Genomic DNA, 9278 nt, shown 5'->3' on the forward strand with positions numbered 1-9278 from the left:
ATGTCTGATGATGTGGAGCATCTAACTATAGCTTTTTGATGACAAAGTTTAACAAGTCCCTACAGGAAACAGGCTTTTGTCTTCCACAAAGAGACAAGAGATTCTCCAAGGTGCCTGGTAGGGACTGAATGTTTGTGTCCAACCACCCCACCCTCTCAGATTAATATGTTGAAATCCTCCCTCACAATGTGATGGTATTTGGAGATGGGGCATTTGGGAGGTGATTAGGTCATGAGGGTGGAGCCCTTACCGAGTAGGATTAGTGTCCTTATTAAAGAAGCCCGAGGACTTCCCTGCTGGTGCAGTGGTTAAGACACTGTGCTCTCAATGCAGGGGGCCTGGGTTTGATCCCTGGTCAGGGAACTAGATCCCACACGCATGCCTCAACTAAGAGTTTGCATGCCACGACTAAGGAGCCTGTGTGCTGCAACTAAGGAACGAGTGAGCTGCAACTAAGGAGCCCACCTGCAGCAACTAAGGTCCAGCGCAACAAAATAAGTAAATATTAAAAAAAAAAAGAGAGACCCCAGAGTGTTCACTATTCCTGCCCATGTGAGGACACAGTGAGAAGACAGCCATCTGCAAACCAGGAAGCAGGGCCTCACAAGATAGCAGATCTGCTAACATCTTGACCTTGGACTTCCAGCCTCCAGTACTGTGAGAAATAAATGATTGTTGTTTAAGCCCCCCAGTCTATGGTATTTTTGTTACAAGAGCCCGGACAGATTAAGACGGTGAATATAGTTCCAATTGTGTTCTGCTTGTTTTCTTGCTTAGGTAGAGATACGTCTGCTATTTGCTGTGGTTCTCTCCACCTTGGACTTGGGCTCAGCTCTTCACAGCCATGCTGCAGGCCCTAGACGATAGCCTGAGGTCTTCAAGGATTGGCTTTCTCTGTAGAGACAGGCTGGGAGACATTTTTGCAAGGGGGAGAAGAAAGGAAGGATGGGACACTGGAGCCACAGTTCCCTCCAGGGAACTGATTCAACAAAGTAAGCAAAGCTGTGTTTCAGAGCCTCCTGGGGAGTGATTTGTAGCTCTGGGAAGACATCTGCAGAGTAATGTCCTACCACTATTGATGCGGATGGTGAGGATGACGAAAGATCCTCAGTGATGAGCAGGAGGCCTGCCAGAAGCTGCAGAGAGCAGCCCTCCTTCCTGTGGAGCATGCCTCCCTCTCAGGAGACAGGCTGACCCGAGGAGGAAGGGGGTGCCTACAGCTGCTTGTCATGGCCACGCTGTAAAGTGCAGGTTATCAGAGCAAAAATGGGAGCTGGGGTGGTCAGCAGGGTCCATGCACAAAGAGGGGACTGGAAGCCAGGTGTGGGGCGTCGAGGAGCATTCACCACACCCCAAGAGCGGTGGGCTGCCTCAAAGGGGCATCCAAGGAGGGTCAGATACGTATTTGTTAGAGGATGCTGGCTGTAGTACGGAAAGCAGACAGCAGGGGGCGGGAGGAAGACAGCAGAAGTCCTGTCTGGGAAGTAAAGCAGCAAGCCCTAGGGGCACCTCTGAACAAGTGCAGGTCCTGCTCTAGACACTTCCACAGACACAAAAGCAATACAAGACGTGGCCGTGGCCCTCTGGAACATTACAGCCACATCTGGCAGGCCAGGAGACACACGTTTGCTGTTCTCGTGTGCAGTAAGTAGGTGAGTGAGATTTAGCAGCACCTCCCTATTGTGACGTGAATAAATAAACAGCCCAACAGCAAGGCACACCCTCTCTTAGCATGTGCTTTACCCCCCAAGGCCAGTTAGCTGAAAGTCATACCCAGCCACAGGCTTTTGCCGCCCAAACACCACTTCTAGAGGGTTTCCCTGTGCGTTTGTAAGGTCATGACCTTTCACTCCTGTCAGTTCGTCTTTCTGAGCTTCAGCATCTTCATCTGTAACACAGGATCATATGATTATCTCCATCATAGTGTGGCGATGAGGATTAACTCAGATAATGCAAGCAAAGTGCTTAGCACAGGGCGCTCAGTGAATTTATTTTAAATTTTTATTTATTTTGGCTGTTTTGGGTCTTCATTGCTGCGCGCGGGCTTCCTCTAGTTGCTGCGAGCGGGGGCTACTCTTTGTTGCAGTGCATGGACTTCTCATTGCGGTGGCTTCTCTTGCTGTGGAGTGCGGGCACGCAGGCTTATTAGTTGTGGCTCACGGGCTCTAGAGCTCAGGCTCCGTAGTTGTGGCGCTTGGGCTTAGTTGCTCCGCGGCACGTGGGAACTTCCCGGACCAGGGATCGAACCCGTGTCCCCTGCACTGGCAGGCAGATTCTTAACCACTGCGCCACCAGGGAAGTCCTCAGTGAATGTTAATGATAATTGTTATTTCTGTTTTATCTTGATATGTCAGTATTAAATTATTATTCAACCGCAAAGCTGACTCTCCCATAGGACTGTGAATACCCTGAGGGCAATGTCTATGTCTTAGTCATCTTTGCATCTACCATAAACCTAAACGCTTACTGCCAGGGGTGGAGGGGCGAGCTGTGCCCCTGTCCACAGTGCTGAAGCTTCACGGCCTGGGCATTCCTTGTGATGCTTCCTCCCCAACCCATTCGCACTGTCCTCTATGAAGATGCCCTCTGGATTTGCACATGACAGTGGTCCTGGCATCAGCCCTCATCTCATCTCCCAGCTATGTTAACTAAATACGGCAGGTAGTAAAAGGGTTCGTACCACATGAACTCACTGTTGGAAAACACACTCTGTCCATGCATTCATTTTTGTAGAGCATATATTGTGTACAAATTATCAAACGTGTATAGAAGAAGAATATATACCAAACAGTTAATGGTCTTATCACATTATGGTGGGATTGGTCACTGCAAGGGGATTGCTTTTTTTTAACTTATTCTCTTTGGTATTTTTGTTTGTTTTAACAATAACCCCTACTTTATCTTTGTCAAATTAATTTGAAAATAATGTTTAACCAGAAAATACAGTTAGGTGCTCGCTTCAGCAGCACATACAGTAAAATTGGAATGACATGGAGAAGATTAACATGGCCCCTGAGCAAGGATAACTCGCAAATTCATGAAACGTTCCATATTTTTCAGACTTACAGATATTGAAAACAAACTTATGGTTACCAAAGGGAAAACATATGGGGGAGGGATAAATCAGGAGCTTGGGATAAACATAAACACACTACTATGTAGAAGATAGATAACCAACAAGGACCTACTGTATAGCACAGGGAACTCTACCCAATATTCTGTAATAACCTGTATGAGAAAAGAATCTGAAAAAGAATGGATATATGTATGTGTATAACTGAGTCAATTTGCTGTACACCGGAAACTAACACAACATTGTAAATCAACTATACTCTAAAAGATTTTTTTTTATTATTTATTTATTACTATTTTTTTTGCGGTACGTGGGCCTCTCACTGCTGTGGCCTCTCCCGTTGCGGAGCACAGGCTCCGGACGCGCAGGCTCAGCGGCCATGGCTCACGGGCCCAGCCGCTCCGTGGCATGTGGGATCCTCCCGGACCGCGGCACGAACCCGTGTCCCCTGCATCAGCAGGCGGACTCTCAACCACTGCGCCACCAGGGAAGCCCTAAAAAAATTTTTTTAAAGAAAACACCGTTAGTTGGGAGAAAGCTGCATAAAGAAGGTTTGGGAACCACCTTCAGGGTCCAAAGGCAAAAAGATCAGTTTCATAATTAAGTATCATATATATGTTTATATCAGCATCACAGTCCCAGAACATTCAGAAGACAATGGATTTTGATGTTTTGTTATGTGTATGTATCAAAGCATCACCAGAGAGAAAGGAGGTTAGAAACCAGCAAATCCAGTCCCCTCATTTTACAGATGATGAAACAGACTCGGGGAGTGGAAGGGAAGAAGCCAACACTTGCTAATCAGAGGCAGCTCTGGGATTAGAACTCATGTCCTCCTGGCTTCCTTCCCATGTATCAATTTCCTCGGGCTGCCATAATAAAGTACCACATACTGAGAGGCTTAAAACAATAGAAATTTATTCTCTCATGGTTCTGGGGACTGAAGTCTGAAATCAAGGCATCCACAGGGCCATGCTGCCTCTGAAGGCTCTTGGGAAGGATCCTTCTTTATCGCTTCCTGGCTTCTGGGGGTGGCCAGCGATCCTTGGAGTCCTTCGGCTTGCAGATACTTCACTCGAATTCCTGCCTGTTATCACATGGCTTTCTCCCTGGGTGTGTCTGTACCTTTTTCGTTTTATTTAATTAATTAATTAATTTATTTTTGGCTGCGTTGGGTCTTCGTTGCTGCGCACGGGCTTTCTCTAGTTGCGGCGAGCGGGGGCTATTCTTTGTTGCGGTGCGCGGGCTTCTTATTGTGGTGGCTTCTCTTGTTCTGGAGCATGGGCTCTAGGCACGCAGGCTTCTGTAGTTGCAGGGTGCGGGCTCAGTAGTTGTGGCTCACGGGCTCTAGAGCACAGGCTCAGTAGTTATGGCACACGGGCTTAGTGGCTCCGTGGCATGTGGGATCTTCCTGGATCAGGGACTGTACCATGTACAATGCAGGCATTGGCAGGTGGATTCTTAGCAACTGCGCCACCAGGGAAGTCCTGCCTTTTTTTTTTTTTTTTTTAATAAGAATCCCCATGATTGGATTTAGGGCCCACCCTAATCTAGTATGACCTCATCTTAATCTACATCTTAATTACATCTGCAAAAATCTAATTTCCAAATAAAGTCACGTTCACAGGTATCACGGGTCAACACTTGAACATATATCTTTTGGAGGGGACACAGTTCAACCCATAACACCCCATTTCAGACATACCAAGATGCCTCGACGTTCAATCATAACCGTTCTTAGCAATACCTTCTAATTCTCACTGACCACTTGCCATGTAGCAGGCACTGTGCTGAGTGCTTTATAGACATTATTTCATGTGTTTACACTGTAGACACTATTATTATCTCCATTTTCCTGATGAGGAAACTGAAGCCCAGAGAGGTGAAGTAACTTGCCTGGTATCTCATGCAGTTAGTGAGGCCGATTGTAATTGCCAAAAGGGGTCACAGAAATGTTTCCAGTCCCATGTGCCTTTCCAGAATGGTGGTGTTCCCCATCAAGAAGCAGAATCTATTACTCCTCTATCTGAATTTGGCCAGGACCTTGTGACTGCCTCAATGAATAGTATATGGGGGAAGTGACTCTAGGTAACTCCCAAAACTAGGTCATGAATGGTGATACAACTTCCAGCTGTCTCTCTCTTTGAGGATGCTTGGTCCTGGAACCCAGCGGCCATGCTGTGAGGAAGCCCAAGCCAAGCACTTGGAGAGGCCCAGCCCACAAGCAGCACGAACCTCCCCATGTGTGAGGGAGGGAGCCTTCAGATGATCCAGCTTCTGACCTTTGGATCTTCCAGCTGAGGCCCCAGATAAAGATGAGCAGAGACGAGCCATCCTGACTGATGTGCTCGGCCTGAATTCCTGATCCACGGCATCTGTAAGCAAAATAAATGGTTGTTTTATGGCACTAAGTTTGGGGGGTACTTTGTGTTGCAGTCATAGCAACCAGAGCAGCTGGTAAGTGGGAGAGTCAGGGTTTGACATTGGGAGTCCCAACCTCTTTTCACTCACCCTCCACCCTTCCCCGGTCTTGCTTTCTGGTGAAACTCCAGCATTACCAGTGGCTAGCAGCCTCCTCTCTCCCAGTCTGGGGACTTCTGACTAATCTCAAGAGCAGTTATTTTTATTTGGAAAATAAAAATTAGAATTCAAAGGGAATTGTTCACAGAGTGCGTAAAAGCCTCTCTCGGTGACAGCTGTGGTTCTTCCCACAAAGGAGAGCCACCAGCCCTCTTATCACCCTTGCCCGCGCGCCCCCCCATGCAAGAAAACGTGAGTCAAACAAAAAGTAACGAGACCGTCTGTTCCTTCCTGCCGCCCATGCCGTTTGCTCAGATCACAAAGCTTCCTCCTCCTCCTTCTTCTTCTTCTTCTTTTTTTTTTTCTTTCCTTCTTCTTCTTTTAAAATAAAGTCTCCGGGCTTCCCTGGTGGCGCAGTAGTTGACAGTCCGCCTGCCAATGCAGGGGACGTGGGTTCGTGCCCCGGTCCGGGAAGATCCCACATACCGCGGAGCGGCTGGGCCCATGAGCCATGGCCGTTGAGCCTGCGCGTCCAGAGGCTGTGCTCCGCAACGGGAGAGGCCACAACAGTGAGAGGCCCGCGTACCGCAAAAAAGTAAAAAAATAAAACGTCTCCAAGGATCGGAGGGCCAGGCATTGTCTTTTCTGTGCCTACCTTGCTTCCTTCCAAAACAGCGGGACATATGCCTTCCGTTTGCTTTAGCATTTTCGTATTTTGAGCTTACATCAAGGCAATTTATTAACAGAAAACAATAATTTGAGGAGTCCTTCTCACAGAGAGCGACCACGGAGACCCCCCTTCCTGCGGGTGCTGTCGGAGGGGATGGGGGTGACATCCTCAATCCGCCCAATCTTTGTTCCTGAGCGGGCGAGGGCTCTGAGCGCTGACTGGGCCCCCGGTCCAGGAGTCTTGGTCCTATTTCCTCCTGTGGCCCGGAGTTTGATGTGGAGGGCAGTGATGCCCAGCTCCTTGCACCTCTGGGCTACATCCTGGGCAGCCAACATGGCAGCATATGGAGATGACTCATCTCAGTCAGCCTTCACCTTCATCCCACCAGTTACATGGCAGATAGTTTCCTTGCCAGAAAGGTCGGTGACATGGACAAAAGTGTCATTGAAAGATGCAAAAAGGTGGCACACACCAAATACATTTTCTCCCTCAGCCACCTGAGGGCCGAGGCTGATGATCTGTTCTTCCTTCTTTTCTCTCCCCTTGCGAGGTGCCCTTTCTGCGCATCTTCTCCAGAATCCACCACCAGAAAGAGAGAGAGGGAGAGGGCGGGGCGACGGCTCAAGCTCGTCTGCTTTAGCGTTAAAAAAAAATCATACTTAACACCTGGGCAGGTCTAGAAGCACATCTATGGGCCCTCAGGCTTGATAGCCAAGTTTGGCCGAATATTGTAACCAAAAGTGGGGTCAGGCTACTCGTCGCCCAAAAGCCAATAAAAAGGCAAGGGTGGTGGAAAGGAAACTCTGCTTTATTTTGGATGCCGGCAACTGGGGGTGGGGGCAGTGGACGCCTGTCCAAAGGCCAGCTCCTTCCCCATTCCTCTCCTGTGACAATCTGGGGATAAGAGCTTTTATAGGTGAAGGGAGAGGGCTACATGCAGAAACAGCACAGTCAGCTCTGACAGTCATCTTAAAATTGGTCATCGGTGGTCTGACCAGTGTCATCCTGACTGGTATAAGTACGGTTAATCTTCAGTTCCAGGGTTGGTTTGTTTCCATTTCTTTCTTTTTTATTTTCTGAATTTTATTTTATTTATTTTTTATACAGCAGTTTCTTATTAGTTATCTATTTTATACGTATTAGTGTATATATGTCGATCCCAATCTCCCAATTCATCCCACACACCTCCCCGCCCCTGCCACTTTCCCCCCTTGGTGTCCATACGTTTGTTCTCTACAACTGTGTCTCTATTTCTGCCCTGCAAACTGGTTCATCTGTGGCATTTTTCTAGGTTCCACGTATATGCGTTAATACATGATATTTGTTTTTCTCTTTCTGATTTACTTCACTCTGTATGACAGTCTATAGATCCATCCACGTTTCTACAAATGACCAAAATTCGTTCCTTTTTATGGCTGAGTAATATTCCATTGTGTATATGTACCACATCTTCTTTATCCATTCATCTGTCGATGGGCATTTAGGTTGCTTCCATGTCCTGGCTATTGTAAATAGTCTTGCAGTGAACATTGTGGTGCATGTGTCTTTTTAAATTATGGTTTTCTCTGGGTATATGCCCAGGAGTGGGATTTCTGGGTCATATGGTAGTTCTATTTTTAGTTTTTTAAGGAACCTCATACTGTTCTCCATAGTGGCTGTATCAATTTACATTCCCACCAACAGTGCAGGAGGGCACCCTTTTCCCCACACCCTCTCCAGCATTTGTTGTTTGCAGATTTTCTGATGATGCCTATTCTAACTGCTGTGAGCTGATACCTCATTGTAGTTTTGATTTGCATTTCTCTAATAATTAGTGATGTTGAGCAGCTTTTCATGTGCTTCTTGGCTATCTGTATGTTTTCTTTGGAGAAATGTCTACTTAGGTCTTCTGCCCATTTTTTGACTGGGTTGTTTGTTTTTTTGATATTGAGCTGCATGAGCTGTTTATATATTTTGGAGATTAGTCCTTTGTCCATTGATTCATTTGCAAATATTTTCTCCCATTCTGAGGGGTATCTTTTCGTTTTGTCTGTAGTTTCCTTTGCTTTGCAAAAGCTTTTAAGTTTCATTAGGTCCCATTTGTTTATTTTTGTTTTTATTTCCATTACTCTAGGAGGTGGATCAAAAAAAATCTTGCTGTGATTTATGTCAGAGAGTGTTTTTCCTATGTTTTCCTCTAAAAGTTTTATAGTGTCCAGTCTTACATTTAGGCCTCTAATCCATTTTGAGTTTATTTTTGTGTATGGTGTTAGGGAGTGTTCTAACTTCATTCTTCTACATGTAGCTGTCCGGTTTTCCCAGCACCACTTATTGAAGAGACTGTCTTTTCTCCATTGTATATCCTTGCCTCCCTTGTCATAGATTAGTTGACCATAGGTGCGTGGGTTTATCTTTGGTCTTTCTATCCTGTTCCATTGATCTATGTTTCTGTTTTTGTGCCAGTACCATATTGTCTTGATTACTGTAGCTTTGTAGTATAGTCTGAAGTCAGGGAGTCGATTACTCCAGCTCCGTTTTTCTCCCTCAAGACTGCTTTGGCTCTTCAGCGTCTTCTGTGTCTCCATATAAATTTTAAGATCTTTTTGTTCTAGTTCTGTAAAAAATGCCACTGGTAATTTGATAGGGATTGCATTGAATCTGTAGATTGCTTTGGGTAGTATAGTCATTTTCACAATATTGATTCTTCCAATCCAAGAACATGGTATATCTCTCCATTTGTTTGTGTCATCTTTGATTTCTTTCATCAGTGTCTTATAGTTTTCTGAGTATAGGTCTTTTATCTCCTTAGGTAGGTTTATTCCCAGATATTTTATTCTTTTTGTTGCAATGGTGAATGGGATTGTTTCCATAATAACTGTTTCTGATCTTTTGTTGTTAGTGTATAGGAATGCAAGAGATATCTGTGCATTAATTTTGTATCCTGCAACTTTACCAAATTCATTGATTAGATCTAGTAGTTTTCTGGTGGCATCTTTAGGACTCTCTATGTATAGTATCATGTCATCTGCAAACCGT

At 45.9% G+C, this 9278-nt stretch overlaps 1 non-coding gene and 1 pseudogene across 1 annotated transcript; one reads left to right on the forward strand and one right to left on the reverse strand.

Annotated features, from left to right (window-relative positions):
- Positions 1-2950: 2950 nt before the first annotated feature.
- On the forward strand, positions 2951-3057 carry LOC112409587 (U6 spliceosomal RNA). The gene has a single exon (XR_003005181.1). It is a non-coding gene; the product is annotated as a U6 spliceosomal RNA (small nuclear RNA).
- Positions 3058-6364: 3307 nt separating this feature from the next.
- LOC112409480 (40S ribosomal protein S14 pseudogene) overlaps positions 6365-9278 on the reverse strand; it is a 21935-nt pseudogene continuing 19021 nt past the window's right edge.

The sequence above is a fragment of the Neophocaena asiaeorientalis genome, unplaced genomic scaffold (genome assembly GCF_003031525.2).
Source record: "Neophocaena asiaeorientalis asiaeorientalis breed wild unplaced genomic scaffold, Neophocaena_asiaeorientalis_V1.1 scaffold254, whole genome shotgun sequence".
NCBI lineage: Eukaryota > Metazoa > Chordata > Mammalia > Artiodactyla > Phocoenidae > Neophocaena > Neophocaena asiaeorientalis.